The 25,409-nt window shown below is 42.8% G+C and overlaps 1 protein-coding gene and 1 non-coding gene across 4 annotated transcripts in view; one reads left to right on the top strand and one right to left on the bottom strand.

Annotated features, from left to right (window-relative positions):
- NFIA (nuclear factor I A) overlaps positions 1-25,409 on the bottom strand; it is a 402,591-nt gene that overhangs the window by 313,361 nt on the left and 63,821 nt on the right. The gene's annotated exons all lie outside the window — the stretch shown is intronic.
- LOC133041764 (U6 spliceosomal RNA) lies at positions 5,828-5,934 on the top strand. The gene has a single exon (XR_009689339.1). It is a non-coding gene; the product is annotated as a U6 spliceosomal RNA (small nuclear RNA).

Below are 25,409 nucleotides of genomic sequence, written 5' to 3' on the forward strand. Positions count from 1 at the left end.
CCTACATTGGCAGGCGAATTCTTTACCACTGAGCCACCAGGGAAGCCCTAGTGTATAACCTTTCTAAAAATTAAATAAATTCTTGCTATGTTCCCTCAGCAGTTTCCTCACTGCTAGCAATGATCTATCTCATACAATACAAAACCACTGAGTTATAAAAAAACAAAGCACTGGCCTTGCCCCAAAGGATACTTTCCCTTCACAATGCTCAAATCTGGAGATTTCTGATACACACTGGAGGTCACGGGGTCTCCAGGCCCTGCAGCTGGGTTTCCTGTCGAGCTAGTTGCCAGGGCAGGCACTGTTCCTTGGTAAACACCACAGCCACTTTACTACCTCCTCTGCCCACTACAATCGCGGCCCACTACAGGGACTGGCAAGCTGCACATCTACTTCCCCAAATTCCCCTGCAGCAAGTGACCCTGTTTCAACCAGTGAATAAGGAGAGGCCACCTGTGTCGTTTCTGGGGAACTTTCTCCTTCCCTGATAAATGGAACAAACTAGTCTAGCGTGACCCATCTCCCCCACCATCCTCCCCTAAACATACATATGGCAACCGTAACATAGCAAGAATTACAAAATAAGTCAACAGATAAAGAATATCAGGGGAAGAAAAATGGAAAATGCCTAGATTCTTGTTGGCGTGCGTGCTCAGTCGCTCAGTTGGGTCTGACTCTTTTGCAACCCTTTGGACTATAGCTTGCCAGGCTCCTCTGTCCATGGAACTTTTCAGGCAAGAATACTAGAGTGGGTTACCATTTCCTCTTCCCAAAGCAGGGATCGAACCCATGTCTCCTGTGTCTCCTGCATTAGCAAGCAGATTCTTTACCACTGCACCACCTGGGAAGCCCCATTCCCGTTGGCATCAGTGAACAAATAAAAACCCACATGAACTGCTGCGTCTGAACTTACATGCCATAAGAAAAATAAACTTGTGTTGAGACCACTATTCTGTTTCTTGTAGCCAACAGCATTCTCAAGACACAGCTGCCATTATTTCAAACATTTTTTGATTTACATATGAAATGTGGATTTCCAGATTCTTAAAAATAATAATTGGGGGAATTCCCTGGTGGTCCAGTGGTTAGGATTTTCTGCTCTCACCACTGGCCATGCGCTTGGGCCTGTCCAGAGCTAGGAGTTCTAGCCATGTTTGCTGCTGCACCTGCAGAGGCCAAGAGGCCTCCTGAGCTTGGCGTGCTCTTCCTGGATCTGTGGGGATTTTCTACCAGTGTTTCCAAAAAGGAAAGACAATATAATGGTAATAATACTGACTGATATGAATACTGCTTATTGGGACTTCACTCAGTCTAGGCAATGGGTGAAGTGCTCTACAAATATGATGCCACTTAATCCTGAAAACAAAATATTAGGCAGCACTATTCCTTTTATTTTTTAAATAAAATGATTCTCAGAGAAAATAACTGATCCAAAAATCATACAGCTAACAAACAGTGGATAGAGAATTTAAATCTAAGTCTTTCTGACAATAAGACACATACTGTTAACCACAGGTTACACTGTTCCACAAAGATGGAACCAAAAATATCTGATTTTTTCTCTTTTTGAGAAATGCTCCATAAACTTTCTCAGATCCTACATCTCATTTCTATGTAACTACATTCTAAAATGAATATTATGTCAAGTATTTGATTTTTAATGCCCATTAGTATCAGTCTTGATTCCGGTATAGAATTCTTTTTCAAAAAGCATTTCCTTCTTAAGTGTAACTGACCTGGTGCAGTAAACTCTCAAGATTCAAAAGTGACTCATTTCCAAAGCTCCACACATTAGCAGCTGGTATTATTCAATCTGAGATTTAAATTTATAATGTACTCTTGATAATGTACTCCCAATACATTTTTCACTTCTCTATCTCTTGAATGACACAAGATAAAAGATCTTTAAGGTATAAATATTTTATATAAACTTTCACTCTGTTTTTCCTCAGCCATTTTCCATTTGCGCACACTAGACATCATGAAAAAAAAAAAAAAAAAGGGTGAAAGAGTTTTATGGATTGTGTTGGGGGGGCTGAGAACTGCTTATCCATTCTGCTGTGGCAGCAGACACCACAGCGACTGGCCTAACGGCCCGTGCTGGCTAATCAGAATGTTCCAGTCTAAATGGAGTCTGATTCAAAGTACTGTTTTTCCATGGGCCAGATAGTGGGCTGGAAGAGCACACACTCCCAGCATCATCTGTAGGAACAGTAGGTTTCTGTTGGGCCCTCACAGGGCCAATGGGACCTGGTCCTGAGCTGCTCTGTTCAGCCAGAAGGGGTAGGACACAGCCATCCCTCCCAGGCAGCATACAGAGCAGAGGGTTTACCAGAAATCACAAGACCCTAACTAGGCATGTGGCTTTTGAAAACTCATTATTAAGTCCTAGTCTTTCACATTTGTAAAATGAAGAGGTTGAAGGATTTCAAACTGTCCACACAGAACCCCTAGGGATTTGCTACTCAAATTACGTCAGTGTATCGTGTAACACCTCCGGAGTTAAATTTTTTAAAAATGCAGAGTCTCAAACCCTTCCCAGGACTTACAGAATCATAATCTGCATGTAACAAGTTTCCCAGGTGATTCCTTGCCCCAGGGGTCGATTCAAACAGAAGCTGCTCTGGAAGAGAAGTGCCAAAGCCAACAGATTCCAGTACCCCAACATTCTCCAGTTTTATATATAGTAAGATGTGTGCAGATAGACAGACCAATATGTATGTGTGTACACAGATAGACAGCACTCCCCCATGAATTTGGTTCTGAAGATAAGCTCTCTGTTTAAGAAAAATCTGAAACCACTGGATAAAAATTATCTACAAGGTTCTTCATAACTGCAGAATTTCAGTTCAGTTTAGTCCATGAGTTTCAGTTCAGTCGCTCAGTTGTGTCAGCTCTTTGCAACCCCATGGACTGCAGCACTCCAGGCCTCCATGTCCATCACCAACTCCCGGAGTATACACAAACTCATGTCCATTGAGTCGGTGATGCCGTCCAATTATCTCTTCCTCTGTCGTCCCCTTCTCCTCCCACTTTCAATATTTCCCAGCATCAGGGTCTTTTCCAATGAGTCAGCTCTTCTCACCAGGTGGCCAAAGTATTGGAGTTTCAGCTTCAGCATCAGTCCTTCCAATGAACACCCAGGACTGATCTCCTTTAAGATGGACTGGTTGGATCTCCTTGCAGTCCAAGAGACTCTCAAGAGTCTTCTCCAACATCACAGTTCAAAAGCATCAATTCTTCAGCGCTCACCTTTCTTTATAGTCCAACTCTCATATCCATACATGATTACTGGAAAAACCATAGCCTTGACTAGACAGACCTTTGTTGGCAAAGTAATGTCTCTGCTTTTTAATATGCTGTCTATGTTGGTCATAACTTTTCTTCCAAGGAGTAAGCGTCTTTTAATTTCATGGTTGCAGTCACCATCTGCAGTTATTTTGGAGCCCAAAAATATAAAGTTTGCCACTGTTTCCACTAATGACTATTTGTTTTCTACATTAACTCACTTTGAGGAGAAACCTTCCATAATTTAAACTGATATTCTTACATACAGAGCATAATTTGATCTCTTCCTGAAGATATTAAGCATATGAGTTACATGAGAGTATTTCATTAAATACCAAAAGAACTATTTAGGAATATTAGTATACAGAATATACATGTATGTATGTATGTATGTATATAAAATTAAATATGCCGCTTAACTTGAGAGTAAAAAATAAACTTGGAGAATTCAGAAAAATATGCATATATTTATACATATATATCCATTTGTATACCATATATATTTATCTTTATATATATGCAGGCAGATTCATTACCGTCAGAGCCAGCAGGGAAGCCCACATATGCACTCAGTTCAGTTCAGTTCAGTCACTCAGTTGTGTCGGCTCTTTGAAACCCCATGGACTGCAGCACACCAGGCCTCCACGTCCATCACCAACTCCCGGAGTATACACAAACTCATGTCCATTGAGTCGGTGATGCCATCCAGCCATCTCATCCTCTCTCGTCCCCTTCTCCTCCCACCTTCAATATTTCCCAGCATCAGGGTCTTTTTAAATGAGTCAGCTCTTCTCATCAGGTGGCCAAAGTATTGGAGTTTCAGCTTCAGCATCAGTCCTTCCAATGAACACCCAGGACTGATCTCCTTTAGGATGGACTGCTTGGATCTCCTTGCAGTCCAAGGGACTCTCAAGAGTCTTCTCCAACACCACAGTTCAAAAGCATCAATTCTTCAGCACTCAGCTTTCTTTATAGTCTAACTCTCACATCCATACATGACTACTGGAAAAACCATAGCCTTGACTACACGGACCTTTGTTGACAAAGTAATGCCTCTGCTTTTTAATATGCTATCTATGTTGGTCATAACTTTTCTTCCAAGTAGTAAGCATCTTTTAATTCCATGGCTGCAGTCACCATCTGCAGTGATTTTGGAGCCCAGAAAAATAAAGTCAGCCACTGTTTCCACTGTTCCCCCATCTATTTCACCCATCTATTTCACATGAAGTGATGGGACCAGATGCCATGATCTTAGTTTTCTGAATGCTGAGCTTTAAGCCAACTGTTTCACTCTCCTCTTTCACTTTCATCAAGAGGCTCTTTAGTTTTTCTTCACTTTCTGCCATAAGGGTGGTATCATCTGCATATCTGAGATTATTGATATTTCTCCCAGCAATCTGGATTCCAGCTTGTGTTTCATCCAGCCCAGCATTTCTCATGATGTACTCGGCATATAAGTTAAATAAGCAGGGTGACAATATACAGCCTTGACATACTCCTTTTCCTATCTGGAACCAGTCTGTTGTTCCATGTCCGGCTCTAACTGTTGCTTCCTGACCTGCATACAGATTTCTCAGGAGGCAGGTCAGGTGGTCTGGTATTTCCATCTCTTTCAGAATTTTCCACAGTTTATTGTGATCCACACATTCAAAGGCTTTGGCATAGTCAATAAAGCAGAAATAGATATTTTTCTGGAACTCTCTTGCTTTTTCGATGATCCAGTGGATGTTGGCAATTTGATCTCTGTTTCCTCCGCCTTTTCTAAACCCAGCTTGAACATGTGAAAGTTCATGGTTCACGTATTGCTGAAGCCTGGCGTGGAGAATTTTGAGCATTACTTTACTAGCGTGTGAGCTGAGTGTAATTGTGCAGTAGTTTGAGCATTCTTTGGCATCGCCTTTCTTTGGGATTGGAATGAAAACTGACCTTTTCCAGTCCCGTGGCCACTGCTGCGTTTTCCAAATTTGCTGGCATGTTGAGTGCAGCACTTTCACAGCATCATCTTTCAGGATTTGAAATAGCTCAGCTGGAATTCCATCACCTCCACTAGCTTTGTTTGCAGTGATGCTTCCTAAGGCCCACTTGACTTCACGTTCCAGGATGTCTGGCACATATGCTTCCCCGGTGGTTCAGGTAGTAAAGAATCTGCCTGCAATGTGGGAGACCTAGGTTCATTCCCTGGGTCAGGAAGATCCCCTGGAGAAGGGAATGGCTACCCACTTTAGTATTTGTGCCTAGAAAATTCCATGGACAGAGGAGCCTGGCAGGCTACAGTCCATGGGGGTCACAAAGAGTCAGTCATGACTGAGCGACTAACACTTTCACTTCCCTTTCATACTCATATGCACTGTACATACATATTTATTCCTGTATTGCTCACACACACACATATATGCCAGGTGGAGCTAGTGGTAGAGAACCTGCCTGCCAATGCAGGAGATGTAAAGAGATGCGGGCTCAATCCCTGGGTCAGGAAGATCCCCTGGAGGAGGGCATAGCAACCCACTCCAATATTCTTCCCTAAAGAATTCCTTGGACAGTGCTCGCTTCAGCAGTACATATACTAAAATTGGAACGATACAGAGAAGGTTAGCATGGCCCCTGCACAAGGATGACATGCAAACTCATGAAGCGTTCCATATTTTTGAAGGCGAGGGTGGGATGATCTGAGAGAACAGCATCGAAACATGTATATTATCAAGTGTGAAACACATTGCCAGTCCAGGTTGGATGCATGAGACAAGTGCTCGGGGCTGGTCACTGGGATGACCCAGAGGGATGGGATGGGGAGGGAGGTGGGAGGGGGATTCAGGATGGGGAACACATGTAAATCCATGGCTGATTCATGTCAATGTATGGCAAAAACCACTACAATATTGTAAAGTAATTAGCCTCCAACTAATAAAAATAATTGGGGAAAAAAATAAAATTAAAAATTAAAAAAAAAAAAGAATTCCTTGGACAAAGCAGCCTGGGGGGCTACAGTCCATAGGGTCACAAAGAATCAGACACTACTGAAGCAACTTAGCATGCATGCACGCATACACATGTATATCTATATGCACATAGAAAGAGGGGCTCAAGCTACTATGCATCTCACCCTCCTGTCTGCTCTACTTTTGACAGAGTCTCCAAGTTCTTTCCTCACTGCTCAGCTGCCAGCTAACACCTCTTGTTTGTTTCCACTCACCAGACTCAAGCAGCTACCCATTATGCTTTATTTGCTGCTGTGGAGACTTGTATAGATATTGTTAGGCTTCACTGAGAGTCTCTTCTGAGCATAAAGCTCATGAGTTTTAGTTTGAACTTGATAAAATCTACTTTGGACAACCGGAAGCCGGTTTTGCTTTTTTCTAATTTTCAGATGCATTTCCTAATATAAAAACAAACAAACAAACTCTAAAACTGCAAGTATGTGAAGTCTAACTGTAAGTGACTTTATGACAATCATGTATTTTACTCTCGGTTCTCATCTCACGCCTATCTACCCTTCGCAAACAGACTGCAGTCACCTTTGTGAAAGTGCTTAAAAACTCTGAAAAGTGTTTAAGACAGTACTGGGTTAGGCTGACAAGCATCGGGGCAGCAGGAGAGCAAAGAGGAGGATGGACAAGAACTCCTGGGTCTACACGTTCTGCTCTGTCTCAATCAGGTTTCATGGGTCACTGAAGCAGCCCCAAATCTGGGATTAGCTGAAAAGGTATAGGTCAATACAGCAATATTCTATTCTGACCTCTAGGGAGGTAAAGCTTAAACCCCCAGGTGTTCATCCCACCTTCCCACACTCTCAGTGAACACCGTGGGGGAACCCCAAACTCTTCTTTGAGCCTATGAGACATGAGATTACACAAAACTTAGACAGGAAATCCACCTTTTTAGCAAGTTCCCAAGGGATGCTGATGCTGCTGGTCTTGAGACCATACTTGAGAGATCCGCTAATCCAGGTCAAGCCCTTATTTTAAAGATGAGACTGTGAGGGACCTGCAGGGTGAGCCTGATGTGGCCAAAGGCAGCACAGAGTAGATGTAAGGGAAGGAAGGATTCCAGCCCCTCTCACAATTCAGGGCGCTTTTCATCACAGAGCAGCTCGCACTGATTTGAGGAAAGGTATTCCAAGAATGCCTTTATCTATAAACAAAGATCCTAGATGTCTTCTACTTACACAGCCTTTTAAAATTTCATCTACATTATCTCATTTGATTCTCATAACAATCTGATGAGGCAGGGAGAGTAAAAATTAACCTCCCTATTTTAGAGATTAGGAAGCAGAGAGGTAGAGTCGTTATATGGTGTATCCAAAACCACAAAGTTAGTTAAGTGCTCCATCAGATCAGCTCCTTCGCATTCAAGGTGTTGTCTGGGGTCCAGCATGGACATCCCAGGAAGCTTGTTAGACTCTTGCAGAGAAACTTGCAGACTCTCAGGGTGCACCACAGGCCCACTGACTCTGAATCTGCAATTTAACAATCTCCCCAGTTGATTTCATATACACATTAAAGTTTGAAAAGCCCTGGTATAGACAGGCCTAGAAACCAGGTCATCTAATTCCAAGATCGATGCCTTTTCTCCCCTTTTCTCTCCCTCTCTGAAAGTACTGGTCAGTGTCCTATTTTGACTTGTTTTCTAACAGAGCCTAATTAAGAAGCTAACTCTCACCAGGGAAAGGACGCTTAAGAGTGTTTGCCTTAAAAAAATATATTAAACCAGGTTAAATTACCTTTATTACCAGTCTTGGTAATTCCTCTGTAGTCATTTTCTTGACTGATGTATAGACCCCTATGAAATGAATCCTCTGAGAAGAAGATGGAAAAAAAACAAGACAGTGATCAATGGATTCAATTAGTTACAGTAGAATTCTACCCAGATGATCAAGATGCAATGCAACTACTCCAGGGTGGCTAAAATACTTTACCCAGGGAGTATACCACTTCTTTCCCACATTCTTCAACTATTAAGTTCAGGAAAGCACAAAACAGCTGCTCCTAAGGCACCTGGGAAAATAACCACAAAAGACGCAAGGCTCCTCACAACTGGAAGTATTTAAATACTGTTTTAATGGTCCAGGCAAGATGACAACTGCATTTCTTCACACACAGGAAGTGTTATACAGACCAATTTCTCTAATGACAGCAAAGAAACCCCTCTCGCGACACTCCGTCAACCAAGGATTAACTCAGTGGTTACTGTAAGACCACAGTTCCGAAACACGTATGCCAGTTTTTCCCTTCAACTTTTCAAATCCATTATTTCAACTGAGATTCTTTGTTGAACAGAAACCAGACCGCTGATATAGTGTACCTGTGAAAAGCTGTTTAATTCAGCATGGCAAAATGTAAATGCAAATGATTTCTTTTAAAATATATCAATCCTAGGAATTGGGAGGAGTGAAAAACACACGAGGGTTTTTTGGTTTTGTTTTTGTTTGTTTGGTCATTTCAGAGTGGCTATGTGCAAACACACGATGAGTTAATCGGGGTGGTGAGATTCCAATCATTAAAATGAACACTGAGGACACAGAAACAACCATTCATAATCCCTGAGTAGGTCAGCATAATAAATAACACCTCTGCAATGCACAAATGATTATTTTAGAAAGATGCACATCTACTAAAAGGAAGCTTTCTCACCTAGTTGAAAAACAATGTGATGAATTAATAAAGCTGATCAAGTGATTTAATAGAATCCACAATCTTCATCTTATTATTTTCAAAGATTAAAAGGCTTTTCCACCAAGAGCCAATTGTCTCCATTTGTCCAGGAACAATAAAATCTGATTGACTGTGATCTACCTACGCTGAGATAATTTGGCATAAGCCTATCTTTAATCCTCCTTGTGTTTCTTCCTCAAGATACACAAAGCTGTTAGTGGTTTATCCCTCTGAAACCTGGGGGCTCATGTAAATAACTTTTAACAGTGAGATCGCACATAACAATTTACAGAGCAGTGTGGCATAATGCAATTCAAAGTTGTTCTTGATTTAAAATGTTTCAAGTCCAACTACAGTGTCAGCCTGCCCAGAGAAATCTCTTATAAAAGTTTTCACACTCTGTTGGGTTAAGAGACAGTGGGTATTAATCCTATGGCTTCTACGCCAAGCTTCCTTTTTGTGGTCAGCAGAGAAGCTCTGTGGTTGGTCTGAAGGAGTCCAAAGTCTTTTTTCTGTGTTAAAACAAGGGAAAGTGGGCCGGTTACAGAGTAAAAGAAAAACCACAGCCAGCTCACTCTGCTGTAGCTTTTCCCTTAAATGTGGCCTAGAGCAAATCTGCTTTCCAAAAAAAGGTTTAATTTAAACCATACACAGTGCTGCAGGCTGCCACGTTTCCAAACTCAACATTCCTTTCTAATCTGTGCACTTCAGAACCAACATACTCTGTTTCCAATGGTACTCAGACGAGCTTTAATAAATAAAATATCACTGCCCATCCATTACTTAATTTGATAATAATATGCCCTCCCCCCCGTTGACATTATTCTAAGTGCTTATTCGAGTGTGTTGAACTGCTGTAAACATCACCTCTGAAAAATCGGTTCTGTTCTCTTTGTGAAGAGAAGGAGTGAAGGGAAGGAAAAGGGAATTACTAAGTGAAAGAACTTACAAATGATAGCAAATGGTCCAGAGCTCCAGAAAACCACCACTCTGTGAAAAGGTTGCAGGTGCCAAAAACAGCTTATTATCTTAACGTTAAAAAAAAAAAAAACTAGAACAAAAAAATACATATTTATCCCTTAGCAATGACACTAGATCTGTGCTGTTATTCAAAATATCACTAGTAAAGACCACAGTCACCCTAGCTCACGACTACCAAACAGCCACATGACCAATACAGGTCTCTTTGGCCATTGGCGTAGCTGCTGCCGATCGCCACGCTGGCCAGAGTGAACAGAATGAATAGCCCACAGTTGGGGCGCTTTAATTTTTTGCCTCAGTGTATTCACTTGTATGTTCATTAAGAACTCCAACCCCAGCGGGAAGCCCAGCCCATGGTTTTCTATGTGAGTTGCCATGCTCTATTACACATGACACTTGTCAATTAAAGAGGAAGCCCTTTTAAAGCAAACTGAAGTTAAGCTGGTACTTTCTTCAACATCTGACTTACCGCTGCTGTTATCGTCCAAAGGGAAGTTTGTTTTAGAACAATGATAGCAGTAGTAATCCTCCTATTTCAGCAGTGAGGGATTTAAACACATTCAGGGCACTGGGGACCAGTCAAAAGGTTTCTTTCAGCAGAACTATGTATTTTCAGTAGTAAAAGGAAGGTCGTGCCGATGGGATGACTGCCAAGACTGGACAATTTTTCAGCCTCCCAGTTTGGAGGATATCATTTTAAACTACCAGGTATAATACAAATGTGGCACAATGGATCAATGCAATGAATTTTCTCTAGTCAGTAAAATGCTCTCCCAAATAATGGAATCCATTAATAATGATTACTGCCCCCATGCCTTTGCCACAGAAGTAATGCCCAATGCTACATCTCAATGGCCTCTAATAAATACATACAATTCCCACAATAAGAACATAATCATAACATGCCAAATGAGCGCAGATTCCAGGGAGAGTACAAATTAAAAAGCCATTAGGTAGGCTAGTCCCTGTTCAAAACCTATTTTACCTTGTAAAATTCACTTTCCTTATCTGTAGAATGGGGCTTAGAGGAGATGATGGCTTAGGTCCCTTCCAGCTCTGTCAATCTATGAGGGTTTAAAGTTTTCTCAAGGGTTTTAAATCTTAATGCACTCACTTTAGGACTCTCACCAGCACACCAACAATAATTAATGCTAATAAGGGTCCATGAAACTCCTGCAATGAAACTTTAATTTGGATTGATCTGGAGGGAGAAGAAAATGTAACAGAGAAGATTTCAGCCTTAGACTTCTAAAGTTAAACATCATCTGTTTCCTGAAAACACTGAAAGCAGGACAGCTAAAACATAAGATTTCCTGGAAATGTAGGTAGGTGACCTGGCATGTGTGAACACACCTAAGAAAGCATCATCTTTAGGCACTTCCCCAGTATCCAATGGTTAAGACTCCACGTTCCCAATGCAGGGTATTGGGGTTCAATTCCTGATCAGGTAACTAGACCCCTGTATGCTGCAATTAAAAAAAATAAGTAAAAGATTTTGCTATGAGTAAAACCCTACAGACTGCAACTAAGACCTGGTGCAGCCAATTTTTAAAAAAGCATAACTTCAACCTGTTTAAAAAAAAATTCAAAGCTCAGAAATATATTTCAATTATGTCTTAGCATAATGATAATTAGCATTATTTATTCTGTGACCAACAAGATAAATCTTTTGTGTGAAGTGCTCTCATTTTCTCCTCACAACAAGCTATCCCCACTTCACACATGAGGAGACCGAGGCTGCTGGAGTGTTAAGGAACCTCTCCAAAGTGAGAATCGAAAAGGAACCAAGACAGAACTATACCTAAATTAGTGGAACTCCAGAGCCTAAGCTCTTAGCCACAATGCAGACACCACCTCCTCTTATTAATAGTATCCACATGATGATCGGTTTAAACCCGGTTGCTACCTTCAAAAGCCCCTTACTTTTGTGAGATGTTGACAACTTCAAGCACCAAAGGTCAAGCCTCAAGACTGGTTTTTATGCAGATTATTTCTATGCTATAGATCTTTAATTTGCTCTATTTAAATATGTGCTTTTAAATTCTCAACCTTCAATATCCAACAGTGCCTCAGCTGAGATGAAAGAAAGGCTTCTCCTTAGCTTGGGAGTCAAGTATCAAACTGTCTCCCTCTCTCGCTGACAAATCTTCCAAAATGCTCTTGACAAACGGGAGAAAATGCAAACGACGGCCTTTGGGTAAACTCATATTAGGACGCTCTTTTCCTCTTATGGAAAATAAAAACCAGGTTTTATAGAGACTTCTCTAAGCTGACCTGTAGTGAGACAATTAAGACATGGACTGCATGTGGAGACAAGCAAGTTACTCGAAACTCGGAGGACAACAGTGGCCCAGAAACACACAGAAGCAGCAGCTAAGTGCTCGGGACTCACCCGCGGACCCTTGGGTGTGTAAAATGGCAGGAAGGCTTAGGAGCTATTTTTAGTATATCAAAACCTCGAAGAGAAACTATATACTTATGCACAAAACAACTGCACAAGCTTGCTAAAACATCATCCAATTCATCACACGAAAACTATTTCATACTCTCCGCTCGTTTGTATCTGCGTGCTCAGTTACAGATGTCCATCTGCTTTAAAAATGGGAAAGCAAATTAATTATTAACCAATACAGTCTGTCTGGAAAACAGAAGTTTTCCAAAATGAAATAAAAAGTAGTATTTGAGGTTCTTGTTGATAAAAAGAAGTTAGAGAAGTAAAATTACAGTCAAAGGCATCCTCAGCTCCCCTGCATCTCAGATTTCGAACCCCACTGTAACAACAATAGATCACATTATAACTCTGTAACTACAAGGAATCTTAAACACTTACAGACCTAGCAGGCAGGTTAAAGCAGGCTGCTGATACAGGATAATACAACAGGGAACAGTGGGGATTATGGCAAATTAGAAAGATCAGATTTCACCTAAAGGTATTCGGATTCAAATGATTGAAAACTGGGCTGGCACCATTCAACTCACAGAACACTGATTTACCAGCCCTGAACCCAATGCACCCATTTCATTGTTCAGAAAGCTTGTTTTCGGAGAAGTCAAGTGACTTGCCTAAATTCACTGCTTGTATCTACTCCCCACCTTGACCAACTGTGTCAGGACTGGAAGGGAAGTTTCCAGATTCCCATCCTTCAAGGCAGTTACTGAACAAACCCAGCTCATCCAGCTAGGCTCTCTGATAAATAGGCTAGAAAGACCAATGACTTTAAGATCACCCTGCCCTCACTCTCCATAGAGGAGGAGACAGACCAGGAAACAAACGTGATAATACAGAACAAACAGGACAACGATGCTCTGTTCTCATCAACTGCAAATGAGAACACAGCGAAGGGGAACAGTGGCCACTTTAGAGGGTGCCGTACTCAAGTTTTTATTAAAGAGTTCGATCTCTGCAGATACAGACTACTATGGCATAATGTTCCTGCGCTTTATAATTTATATCTTTAAAGAAACATATTCCACAAAACGGAGGGGGGGAAAAAGGTCTCAAATCATGATACTCATGGAAAGTCTTAGCCCAAAACTTTAATGGTCTAGTTATAAATCTTCCAAAATGAGAATTTCTAATAGAAATACTGACAGACCTTTAATTATGGCAGCACTATGGGGCTTTGTGTAAGAAAGCCCACATATTTTCAGTTTAGGTCATTATTTATAGGATGCCTTGCAAAGGATTTTATTTACAAGTGCCTGCCTGAATCAATGAAGTAAAGTTTTACACAGGAAAGGAAGTGCAAAGTACACTGTTTGAAAAAGCAGGGATTTACCTCCTGGGGTTCAGGAGGCCCAGGGACCACGGGCTTCAGGCAGTGAATGATGATTTGACTCCTCCAGTTTGTATAAAAGGTTGAAGTTCAGTCTGGCGCAGTGCAGCATTCCACAAGACCTGCTGCCTCTTTGAGCAGGCGATTAATCTCATGATCGATAGACCATATGATTAGGCACTAATAGCTGATAGGAGGAGAGAATAAACAACCATAAATTTGCTTTGTACCAAGTAATCCAAGTGTAAGCAGGGTCATTTAATGGCCACATTGGGTCATGTTACCTAAGGGGCCATATGAAATAAAAATGGAAGAAGATCCTTACACTTTTTAAGATCTTCTATTGTTATCTCAGGGGATTGACCAGGGTAGGGGCTCTCAGCAACACCTTATCAGTTTTGTACTCCTGGTGACAGATGCGAAGGTTTCCATGTGCTGAGCGTGAAGGGCTGATTACAGAAAGAATAATGGAAAAGTCCCATTGTTGAAATAACTCCTCTCTAAGCACCATCGTCAACCATCCCGGGTATAACGTGAGTGGCCCTGGGTGGTCTGTCTCGTAACTCCATGAAACACCAGAATCAGAGCAGAGAGGACAAACTAAAGAAAAGCAACACTCAGGATCCAGAGCGGGACTGTCTGTGACTCTCAATCAAGGCAGTTGCTGGACTTTTCAATTTCTCCTTTGCATGCAGATCACTGCTCCGAGTTCCAGGGCTGTTTCTCAGGGTGTCATGAACTTCCAGTATTGGGAATGGTTACGAGACATAAAAGCGAGGATCCACAAGGTCATAAATCTCACTCTTTCTTTTCTCCTTTTCCCTGGCTTCTTCCCTTTCTAAGACACTGACCTCCTCCATCAGCCCCATGAAAGAAAGAAATCAATCACCCCGAGCCGAAAATGAAAACCCGAATCTTCACTATGCACTGGAAGGTTTTTCCTTGTCTGTGCCAAAATTCACGAAATTTTGCAAAATGTCAATTCCCTCTTATGTAAGTCCTTCTCTCTACCCTGCCCTGAGCCCTGGGAAGCAAAAAGCCCTGAAGTTCTGACTGTCAGTGGCCAGGCAAAAGGAAGGAAGACGCTCTGCTAGCCTAAAAGGAAGATGCCCGAGAAAGTAATTGTTGGACAAAAAAGAACATCAACTGGTTTTGCACTGCGTTCTCAGTCCCACAGCAAACTATACAAATCTTTTCTTTGAAAACTATCTGGGAAACAAACCCCTCCAATCACCCTCTCCACTTGTGAATTGTTCCTCCCAGCCCCCATTCTCTTCAACTCCTCCTCCCGGGACTTACTAATATGGCCTTTGTTAATTTCCAAGCCTTTAGGGAACAACTGTTCACAACCCTTCCTTCCAGTCTAATTGTTCAATACCGCTGATAGCTCTTGAGCCCACAGAAGAGTATTCGATCAGCTCTTCGAGAAGAAAGCAGGCGCTTCACACACCCTGGGGTTTGTTGGGGGAACTGCTGTTGTTGTTGTTCCTAGGAAGCTGGGAAATTCATGCCCCATTCAAAGACAAGCATTATCAATACCCCGAAGAAGTCCAGTGGCATAAGCAGTTGCTATAGCCCAGCCAGATGAGAATTTTTTAAATTTATCCTGAAGATCCCTTCTTGGCTTTACGTTTATTCAAAGTGTTTCCACTCACAGAATTTTTCAGCTGGAAGACCTTGGGGTCAGATACTCTGGATCGTAGAAGGATCCCCCAAAATGTTAAATCACAAAGGACACTCCAACATCCAGCCATTTCTCTGCTGACACTTTTTGGAACAATAACACCAGCCCAGCTGGGGCCACCCATGCCAACTCCTGGTCAGGAAGAAGCACCTGCCTGGAAAGGAGACACACGAGAGGCCAGAGATAATTGTCTGCTCGGCTCCCAGGGAGGAAACGAAGGGCACAGCAAGAAAGGGACTCGGCAGAAAGCTCGGAGCTGAGCCCCAAGGAGCACAGGTCAGCGCCCATGCCCTAACACCCCCAGGCCCCTAACATCCATATCTTTCAAGTTCTTCCTTAGCAACTAGTACCAATGTTTAGCCATCTCTGAAACACCCAGAATATAAGGAAGACACCGTCAGTTCCCTTCTTAAAACAACCTGAATTCTCCTCAAAGGAAAAAAGGAAAATCTCCATCGCACACACACAGAGTATATCTAAATGTAACCCAGTTGTCCCACCCTGACCCTCTGTGTGTGTGTGTGTGTGTGTGTGTGTGCACGCGCGCACGTGCGCTCAGTCGTGTGCAACTCTTTGTGACCCCATGGACTGTAGCCCACCAGGCTCCTCTGTCCATGGGATTCTCCAAGCAAGCATAATGCAGTGGGTTGCCATTTCCTCCTCCAGGGGAATCTTTCTGACCCAGGGATTGAATCCACATCTCTCATGTCTCCTGCATCGGCAGGCGGATTCTTTACTACTGGGCCATCTGGGAAGCCCTAATCTTGTCTCTACTGAAACTCTGGAGGGCCTGTAGCCAACCTGGTTTATAGCAGTAACAGCAGTCTTAATATCTACTATTTACTGAAAATCGAACACAGTCTGGGACACTTACAAAATCATTTCTACTTGTCAAACAGCCCTGTAGAGTTAATACGGTTCCCCACCCGGACTTTATAAAACAGGAAAAAACAGAGATGAAGAAACTCAGAGAGGTTAAACCACTTGCCGAAAGTCACACAGCCCGTCAGCAGCAGACCCAAGATTTGAATCACATCTATTTGTCACGAAAGCTGATTAGTTTCCCAGGAGATTATGCTGTTTTCCACACTGGCTTAAGAATATAAGAATGAGATTGCCCTATAGCTCTCAGGAATTAGTTGGTACCAGTACCAACAGCTGGCCCTTCTGGTTTACATTTTCCTAAGCATGAAAGCAATACAGCCTTAACACCATTCCCGTGGATACCAGAGTCTCATATCACTAAGGCAATCAGAAACAAGATGAGTCAGTCTTAGCAAAAACATTAAGTATAGGCTGAGGTTAGGACTATGTGCACAAAAAGAAGCAGAATGGAAGAGACTCTCTAAGGACTGTTTTTAAATCTTAACATAAAGCCCAAAGAAAGAAAAAAGTAACTTGATTTATTTATTCTTCCACACTCAGCTAATGTTGGCTGAGCATCTACTATACACTAAACTTTTCTAGATTTCATTAGAAAGGGAATGCTTCAGTTTCTCAACTTCTTTTTGCCTACTGAGACCCTATGGTACAGGTAATTCACCGACCATTCTCCTTCATCATCCATTCTATTCTGATGCTCTGCAGACACAGTAGAGCCTGCTGCTAACTTGACGACTTCCATTCTGTTATCCTAGTCACGTCTTAGCCATTCTGAAATGGAAAGCACCAATAAAGTAGAGTTTGGGAGATATAATCCAAATGATTCTAGCCCCTGCCAGTGCTTCACACTCTACTGAAAAGAAGGCCCAGACACAGATCTCAACAGTTCCACTAGTCAGCAGCTTCCTGTTGGTATCCAAAGGTTCACAGAGGTATGAAAAATGAAGCAGGCCTTCTTCACTCAGATACCAGCAGGGACGCCTCTTAAGTCTTCTAGAAGGCGCTAAATCATAAAGCTTCAGCAGGAATTCGTCAGACTAAGGGGCTAGGGAGGGTGTAGTCAGAGGCAGAGGGAATGAACAGTACGGAGTTCCAAAGGCAAGAAAGAATGTGAGCTATTTAGCAAGCTACAAATAGTGTACTATGGCCAGAAGGTGGGAGGGGGTAAGAGGGCTAGAGGTAAGCAGAGGCCAGTATTTCTAAGGGGCCTTGCCTCAGTGACCACTGCTTCATTCTCCTATTCATTTCACAAAAGCTACTGAGTGTGTACTATGTACCAGGCATGATGCCAGACCCTGGAGATACTGAGGGGGGTTAGCGAAGTTTCAGGATACCCGTTACCACCACTCACGGATGGGCTGCACCTGATGTAGCAGGTTAGTGTTCACTGTGTGATGTAAACTGGAAACACAAGAAAACACCCCGAGCTTTTCCTAATCCACCTACTAAATTAAACTATCCACACCTGCAGGGGAAGGACTCCTTTGCACTGGTTTGCAATGAACATTAGCCAAGCCCCGTAGGATAATGCTGGACTTTTGCCCACTCATCAATATTAATTGCAGCATATATAGATCCAACCCTGTGTTCTCCCATTTCTCCAATTTCAGCCCTCACACCAAGGTACATTCTTAATCCAGCTGAAATTTCAGGGCACACACTTCAGTGCAGCTGGGACCATAAAAATTCACATGGTATCATTAAGCACCACTAGGTGGAAAAAAAAAAAAATGAAAATTACATGCTTTCCAGAAAACCCAAGGTCCACTTACAAAGGAAAAAAAAAAATCAGCCTGGATACTGTAAAAAAAGGCAAAATGATTTTCCAACCACAACCATATAGGACTCAAAGATTTTTCTACACAGGAAGATGCTCCTTTTGAAAACTAACATAAAATATCTCTGCCACCAGAAATCTGACTCCATGAAGCTAATCCTAAAAGTGACCAGGCCACAGTTCTTTGGTGAGTGAAACTAATTTTAGAACTTTAAGATTCACTCAGTCTTTCACCATTATGTATATCCTTATTTCCAAATATTCAGAACCTACCTTGTTTCTGGATATTTGGAAATATGGATTTAAGGATTCCCAGGTAGTGCCAATGGTAAAGAATTCTCCTGCCAACGCAGGAGACACAAGAGATGTCGGTTCAATCCCTGGGTTGGGAAGCTGCCCTGGGGGAGGAAATGGCAACAACCTACTCCAGTATTCTTGCCTAGAAAATGTCACGGTCAGAGGAGCCAGGCAGGCTACAGTCCATGAAGTTGAAAAGAATTGGACACAACTGAGTAACTGAGCATGCACATGCACGGTGACACAGAGGAAAGAACGGCACGTAACTCCAGGATTACATTCACCTGCAAAGAAGCACCCCCAAGATCCATGAACTCAGAGTCAGGTGTCCTAATGGTGTGACGTACAATTTAGACAAGCCACCGGATGTCAGTCCGTCCAGAGCCCAGGCTGGCCACACTCTATCGGCCACACTCTATCTTCCAACTTCTAGTGAAGAGCTTGTTAAATGGAATTAAGTAACACACACTGAAAACAATTCTTTTCAATGTATGACAGTGGAGAATCTCCAATCATTTTTAAAAGAGAAACTTTTAACAAACAAATATCTTCCGTGTGTCCAGCACACACAATACCTTCCTGGAAAGAGCACACCATTTAGGGGAAGGAGAGAGGATGGGGGGGCAGTGGGCTGCAAGTAAACCCACACAATTACAACAGGAAGATGTGGTCCCGCAGTCACTCACACACAGGGTGGCAGAGAATAACAAACGAAGAGCATCAAAGAAGCCCAGCAAGGTTTCCAGGGGGAGGGGGTTTTGAGTTGAGTCTTAAGGAGGTTTTCAGGTAGTAAAGCAAGTATAATCCACCTTGCCAGGTTAGCAACACCTGCATTTTAGAGTATGCTCTGTTGGATTGGGTTTCATACAACATAAGGATCAACTCAACAAAACTGACTTATTTGCCAATGAACCCAGGGACTCTGGACTCCCTGATAGGGTGTGGATGGCTGAATGACCGCCCCCTGTCCCCTCCCAATCTGCACCTTTAAAGGGCTACATCCTAATTCCAGACCCTGTGACTACAACACAAGGTGATCCAGTTTAGGATTTGGAAGTAGAGAGGTTATCCTGCATCATCCAGGAAGGCCCAATGAAGTAATCACAAGGTTCCTTACAGGAGAGAGGCAGGACGACAAAGACCTGGGAGAAAGAGACAGAAACTGGAGCAATGCAGAAATGAGCCAGATACCAAACCAGCCTCCACAAGCTGGAAAAGGCAAGGAAGGGTCTCCCTGGATGGTCCAGCCCTGTCGACACCAGGCTGGTTTTTAGACTCCCCAGCTCCAAAACTGTAAGAACATAAATTTGTGTGGTTTTAAACCATTCAGTTCAGTTCAGTCGCTCAGTCGTGTCCGACTCTTTGCGACTCCATGAATCGCAGCACGCCAGGCCTCCCTGTCCATCACCAACTCCTGTAGTTTACTCAAACCCATGTCCATCATTAGGTTGTGATAATGCAGCAGGAATAGGAAACAAGCCCAGGGCTGGCAGTAATAGGAAGAAGAGATGAATTCAATCAGCACTGACTTTACACCACAAATCCAAGCACCTTGATGGGCCAGAGCAGAGAAACAATGACAATGAACACTAACCATAACTCCACACATAAAACAGGAGCAAAACACTACAAATGGCTCAACTTGCTTACATAACTCAAAGTGAGCAGTCGTCAATATCCAGGGAATTCATATCTAAGTGCCCCTGCTGTGGCCAGCCCACCCCAAGGCTCAGACTCTGCACAAAACTCACTGCTCCAGAGGCACCTACACGCCCCTTATGTGAAAAAGTAACTGGAGGGCAGGGATTTCGTCCTGTTTCTTCACCACTCTATCCCCAGCACTAGAACAATGCTTGGCACATAGTAGGTGTTCAGCAACATTTAGTGAACTAATGAAAGCCTGGAGATAAAAGATAACCTATTTGTGAATAACAAGCAAGTCTCTGGTGGATAATGTTTCTACTGCAAGGTTATCTGATTGGCCAGACTCTGCAGATTTTGAGAAAACATCCTCCTAATTGCATTTCTGATTTTAGCCATACAGTGTAACATGTAATAAAAAGGGCAAAACAAAAATTCAGAAAGTCAGTGAAACCAGGTTATGTGGCAATGTGTTAGCTCCGTGTTCCTACCGTGCTTGAGGGAAGCATTAATTTCCTTGAGGGTTTTTCTCCTTGGGTTAGTGCTGAAATGGCACAAAACAGGCAGAGGTTTGATTCTCTTAGATTTACTATTAATGCCATCAGCATTTCAAGAATAAAATATCTACAAGCAGAAATGGAAGCCCCTTAATTAAATGAAATTTTATAGCATCTGAAATATCCCAAAGTGAAGGGCCGGAGGGGCAGGCAACATGTCACAGACCAACGAGGATTAAGTAACAACAGCAGCAAAACAGGGGCTTCCCTGGTGGCTCAGCTGGTAAAGAATCCGCCTGCAGTGCAGGAGACCCCGGTTTGATCCCTGGGTTGGGAAGATCCCCTGGAGAAGGGATAGGCTACCTACTCCAGTATTCTTGGGCTTCGCTGGTGACTCAAATGGTAAAGAATCCGCCTGCAACTCGGGAGACCTGGGTTCAATCCCTGGGTTGGGGAGATCCCCTGGAGGAGGGTGTAGCAACCCATTCCAGTATTCTTCCCTGGAGAATCCCCCTGCACAGAGGAGCCTGGCGGGCTGCAGTCCACGGGGTAGCAAAGAGTTGGACACGACTCAGCGACTCAGCACAGCATGGCAGCTAAACAGAGGTGAGCAGCGCGCATTTCCCAAAGAACCTTCTTGTCAGGTATGCTCTGATGCCAGTTCTTATCATTCTGGTTTCTTCCACTAAAGATGGACAGAGGGTAGGAGTTAAACAGCTGCAGGCCTTGGGCTAGTGGCTAACACAAAGGGAAAAGTAAACATCCATCTATTTTCTCAAAGAACATTTCCTGAGCACCTATCCTGTGCCAAGCCAAGTGCTAGATCCTAGAGACAGAAAAACATTCTGATTAGCTCTCAGGCATGTTCTCTGTTTTCAAGCAGCTGTGCCAAGTGCAGTTCCATTGCCATAACCCTCATTGTCACAACGAGAAAACGAAGGCTTAGCAGTATCATGAGTTCATGGGGCCAGTGCTTGGCAAAGAAATAATCTGAATTCAGACACATGTGATTCCAGGGCTCAAATTTTTGTGGACAAATGTCCCAGTGCCACTGCCCAGCAAAAGCGCATCACAGAATGGATGAGTTCAGACCTCAGCACACAGACACAGACATACACACTAATCGGGAAATTTCTAAAGACAAAAGTTTTCCATAGAGTTGCTTGTCACAGGAACACAAAAATGTTGTTTTAAGCCTTCTAGAACAATGGTTTGCTTAAAAACAAATTACTGGGCCTTAACTCACAAGTTTGTGATTTTGTGGGTCTAGAATTCAGATCAAGGATATGAACTTCTGGGACTTCTCTGGCAGTCCAATGGTTTAAAATTCTGTGCTTCCACTGCAGGGGGCATGAGTTCGATACCTAGTTGTAGAACAAAGGTCCGGCATGCCGCATGTTGTGGCCAAAAAAAAATTTTTTTTTTAATTTTTTTAAAGATATGAATTTCTAATACGTCCATATGTTAGGTGGATGATGCTGCTTTGGGGACCATACGTTGAGAACCACTGATGGATAAATCTGCAAATGTGATCTCTAAGGCCAAGAATTCTGTCTTTTTTGTTCTCTGTACCTAAAAGAATACACGGCACAGGTTTGCTGTTCAGAAAAGAATTACTGAATAAATAAATCTGCTGTGTACTTGAAAAAGAGATAGCCAACTTTATTAAAACAGTGTGTAAACTAAGCATTAACAGGTTCTGACCGGGGCCTGGGAAATCTCATGATGAAGGGTGTGAGCACTTTAATGAATGCTGTAACAAAGCCTCTAGCCACTCAGAGGTGTCCATGCACGGGTCCTGTTATCTCAACCTTTCTCAATCATGGTGATACGGCATACTGCACAGAACATGGAATCAGTGCTAATTCTACACTTAATAAGTATAAATTCTACACAGCTCATTCCAGACTGCTCAACGTTCTGTGGCACATCCCCGACTTAGCAAAGCTTAGTCTTCCCTTCTATACAGTGGGTTCTTGGGAAGATCAGAAACAACACACACAAAGTGTAGGAATCCTTCAATGGTAGCCATGATCAACGTGATCACCAACACACCTCTGTCAGAGCCATCACAGAAATCTTGATCTTCAGTAAACAGTCGTTCACCCGGCAATATTTGACAAATAGTTACTAAGCATGCCATTCACTCTGTGGGGAGGGTTTGATTCTCTGATGCCACATTAAGTAAGAAGTTTGATAAAATCCCCTCCCCTAGGTTTCTTGCCACCCCAAAGGGTTTGCTCTGAAAACCCTAGGAGCAAAGGCCCAGAAGCGCACTCTGTGAAGAGCTCCGGGGGCAAGAATCAACAAGAGCCATGTCAAAAGAAGAAGCCAGGTGCGCCTCCTCCCTCTGGAGGCACGAAGAGGGTTGAATCAACAAGCCTACTTGCTCCTGGGCCAAGCAGCCACCACAGGAGCGGTTCTCGGGGCAGGTGCGAGCGGATCAAGAAGACAAGCTGCGCTGTCCGGGAGCTGCAGCTGGGAGGTTCTCTCCCGGGCACTCTCTTAGGTTTCTGGCACCCACGCAGACACCCTCCGCATGCCAAAGAGCCTCTCTGTGTCAGCCTCCACACCTGAAGCTCGAAAGCCAAGACAGAATGCCCCTCCCTCCATGAAGCACTTGGTGCAAGTTAGCATGTTTGTATTGCATTATGCTGTTAAGGAAACTAAAATCACAAGTAAGGAACCAGACAGCAGAAAGTAACCTTTACAATTTCCTATTTCTGTGTTCATTCATCATGTAAAAGACTTAGAAAGGTACCCATTTGGACTCTTGGGAATAGGAAAATCCCAAAACCATAGTTTACTATTTTCAAAGGAGTTTCAATATGGGCAGAAATCAAGAATACCGTTCTTCAGGCTAAGTTTATATCCTGAAATATGCTTCTTGTAAGAAATAATTTTAAAATGTGGAATCTAAAATTAAGCAAAAATAACATACAGTATGTTCAGCTTTGAAATTTGCCGGGACTCAGCCAAGTTTACCATAAACAGAAGGCAGAATTGTCTATTTTTAACTTTACAGCCCTTGGGTGATTAAAATTTTGAGCCATAATAAACAACTTTTTTCTTCTTTGCAACATAATTTCTCATTTGAAATTGCAGTCTTTTTAGTTGTTTAGGAGATATGGATTGAGCACTTCATGTTTTTAAATTCTTTCTTAAACGGAAATTTCTTGCAGAGACTAAATGCGTGCATTAGCATGCCAAAAGCACAGATTAAAAAAAAAGAAGAAAAGGAAAAGAACCTCACTAAGGCCCAAAAACTAAACTGCTTTCTCCTCTTCTGCACTAACAGTTGAACAAGTAGCACCTTCGACCAGGTGCCTTTTGGGAGAAGAGAGTAACTGATCCCACCATTGTGCCTATATAAATGGAATCACTACAAACACCTCACGATAACCCAACAGATTATCTGGCAAATTGGGTATATGTGTAGATCTATTATGTCAGCAGAAAGTGTATCTCCCCACCAGGAAAGACAGTTGCATATGCAATAAGCCAATAGCCTTTGACACATCAGTTAATTACATCAGTTAGCTACTATCTCCTGTGCATGATCGCAGTGTTAATGAAACTATTCTGGTGTAGACGTGTAACAGGTCAAGACAAGCAGACCAGGAAACAGAAGGGATTTTGGGTCACATAGAATGTCAGTGTGATGAGTCACAAAGAATTTAACCTTGGCCCCCAAAAAGGATACAGAATTTTTCCCTCTGCTGCAAGTAGCTAATATTCTTTTCCTTTGGCATCTCAAAACTCTTTAGAAATTATCCAGTTTAACAGTATTGCCTCCTTATCAAGAGCCATTAACAAGTGAGTTACTGGAGATAAACTGAACCCGGGTACCATGGGTGCTAACTTTATAAGCAACATTTTTTGTTTGTTTGTTTGTTTCCCCTGAGGGAAAGGGATGAGTGAAAGATGATGCTCAATTTCTGGTTCGGATGACAGGGTGAAGAATGGTGACAGACACTCATCTTGAAACACAGGAAGATTAGCAGATTTGTTGGGAAAATGGGTCAAGCAGTGCAAGACATTAACCCAGATTTCTGTCTCCATTTTTTTCACACACACTGTGTATATGAGAAGCTCCAGGGTGCTAAGTGTGGTACATCGTTTCAGTCCTGTCCGACCCTTTGCAACCCCATGGACTGTAGCCTGCCAGGCTCCTCTGTCCATGGGATTCTCCAGGCAAGAATACAGGAGTGGGTTGTCAAGCCCTCCTCCAAGGGATCTTTCCACCCCAGGGATTGAACCCGCATCTCTTACGTCTCCTGTACTGGCAGGCAGGTGCCCATATGAGAGGCCTGTCTTCTACAGCAACAGAGAATACTCCAGAGGACACTTAAATATTTAAGCTTTTTCTTAAGGTCACTCTAAATAATCTCTTCTCCAGACTTTACCACCATGCTTTCTTCCCCTCCCCTCCTATGATATGATTTCCTGACCCATTAGCATCCAGGTTTCCATTTTGTTGGCATTCCTCTTAAACATTTTGTGCCCAAAACTGGGCAAAAAATTACCGCTGTGGTCAAACCACAGCCCAGCACGGCATCGGCTTTGGAAATCGTACTGTCACACTGCTGGCCCCTATTAATCTTGTGGTCAGCTTACCCTCTTAGACTGTTTTCACATGGACTACTGTCAAATTAGGTTTCCTCCTTTGTATAAGGAAACTTATTCTAAATTCAGGATGCCCCATTCCCAGCCTGTCTATATTGAACAGAAACTGGGGATTTGCATCCTATTTTCATTTCATTCTTATTAATTCTGTCTCCAACTTTGCCAGGATGCCCAGAGGTATGAACTATTAAAATGAGCTTTCCCTTGCGTGCATGCTCAGTAGCTCAGTCGTGTCCAACTCTGTGCGACCCCATGGATTGTAGCCCACGAGGCTCCTCTGTCCATGAGATTTCCTAGGCAAGAATACTGGCG

Source organism: Dama dama, chromosome 20 (genome assembly GCF_033118175.1).
Source record: "Dama dama isolate Ldn47 chromosome 20, ASM3311817v1, whole genome shotgun sequence".
Lineage (NCBI taxonomy): Eukaryota > Metazoa > Chordata > Mammalia > Artiodactyla > Cervidae > Dama > Dama dama.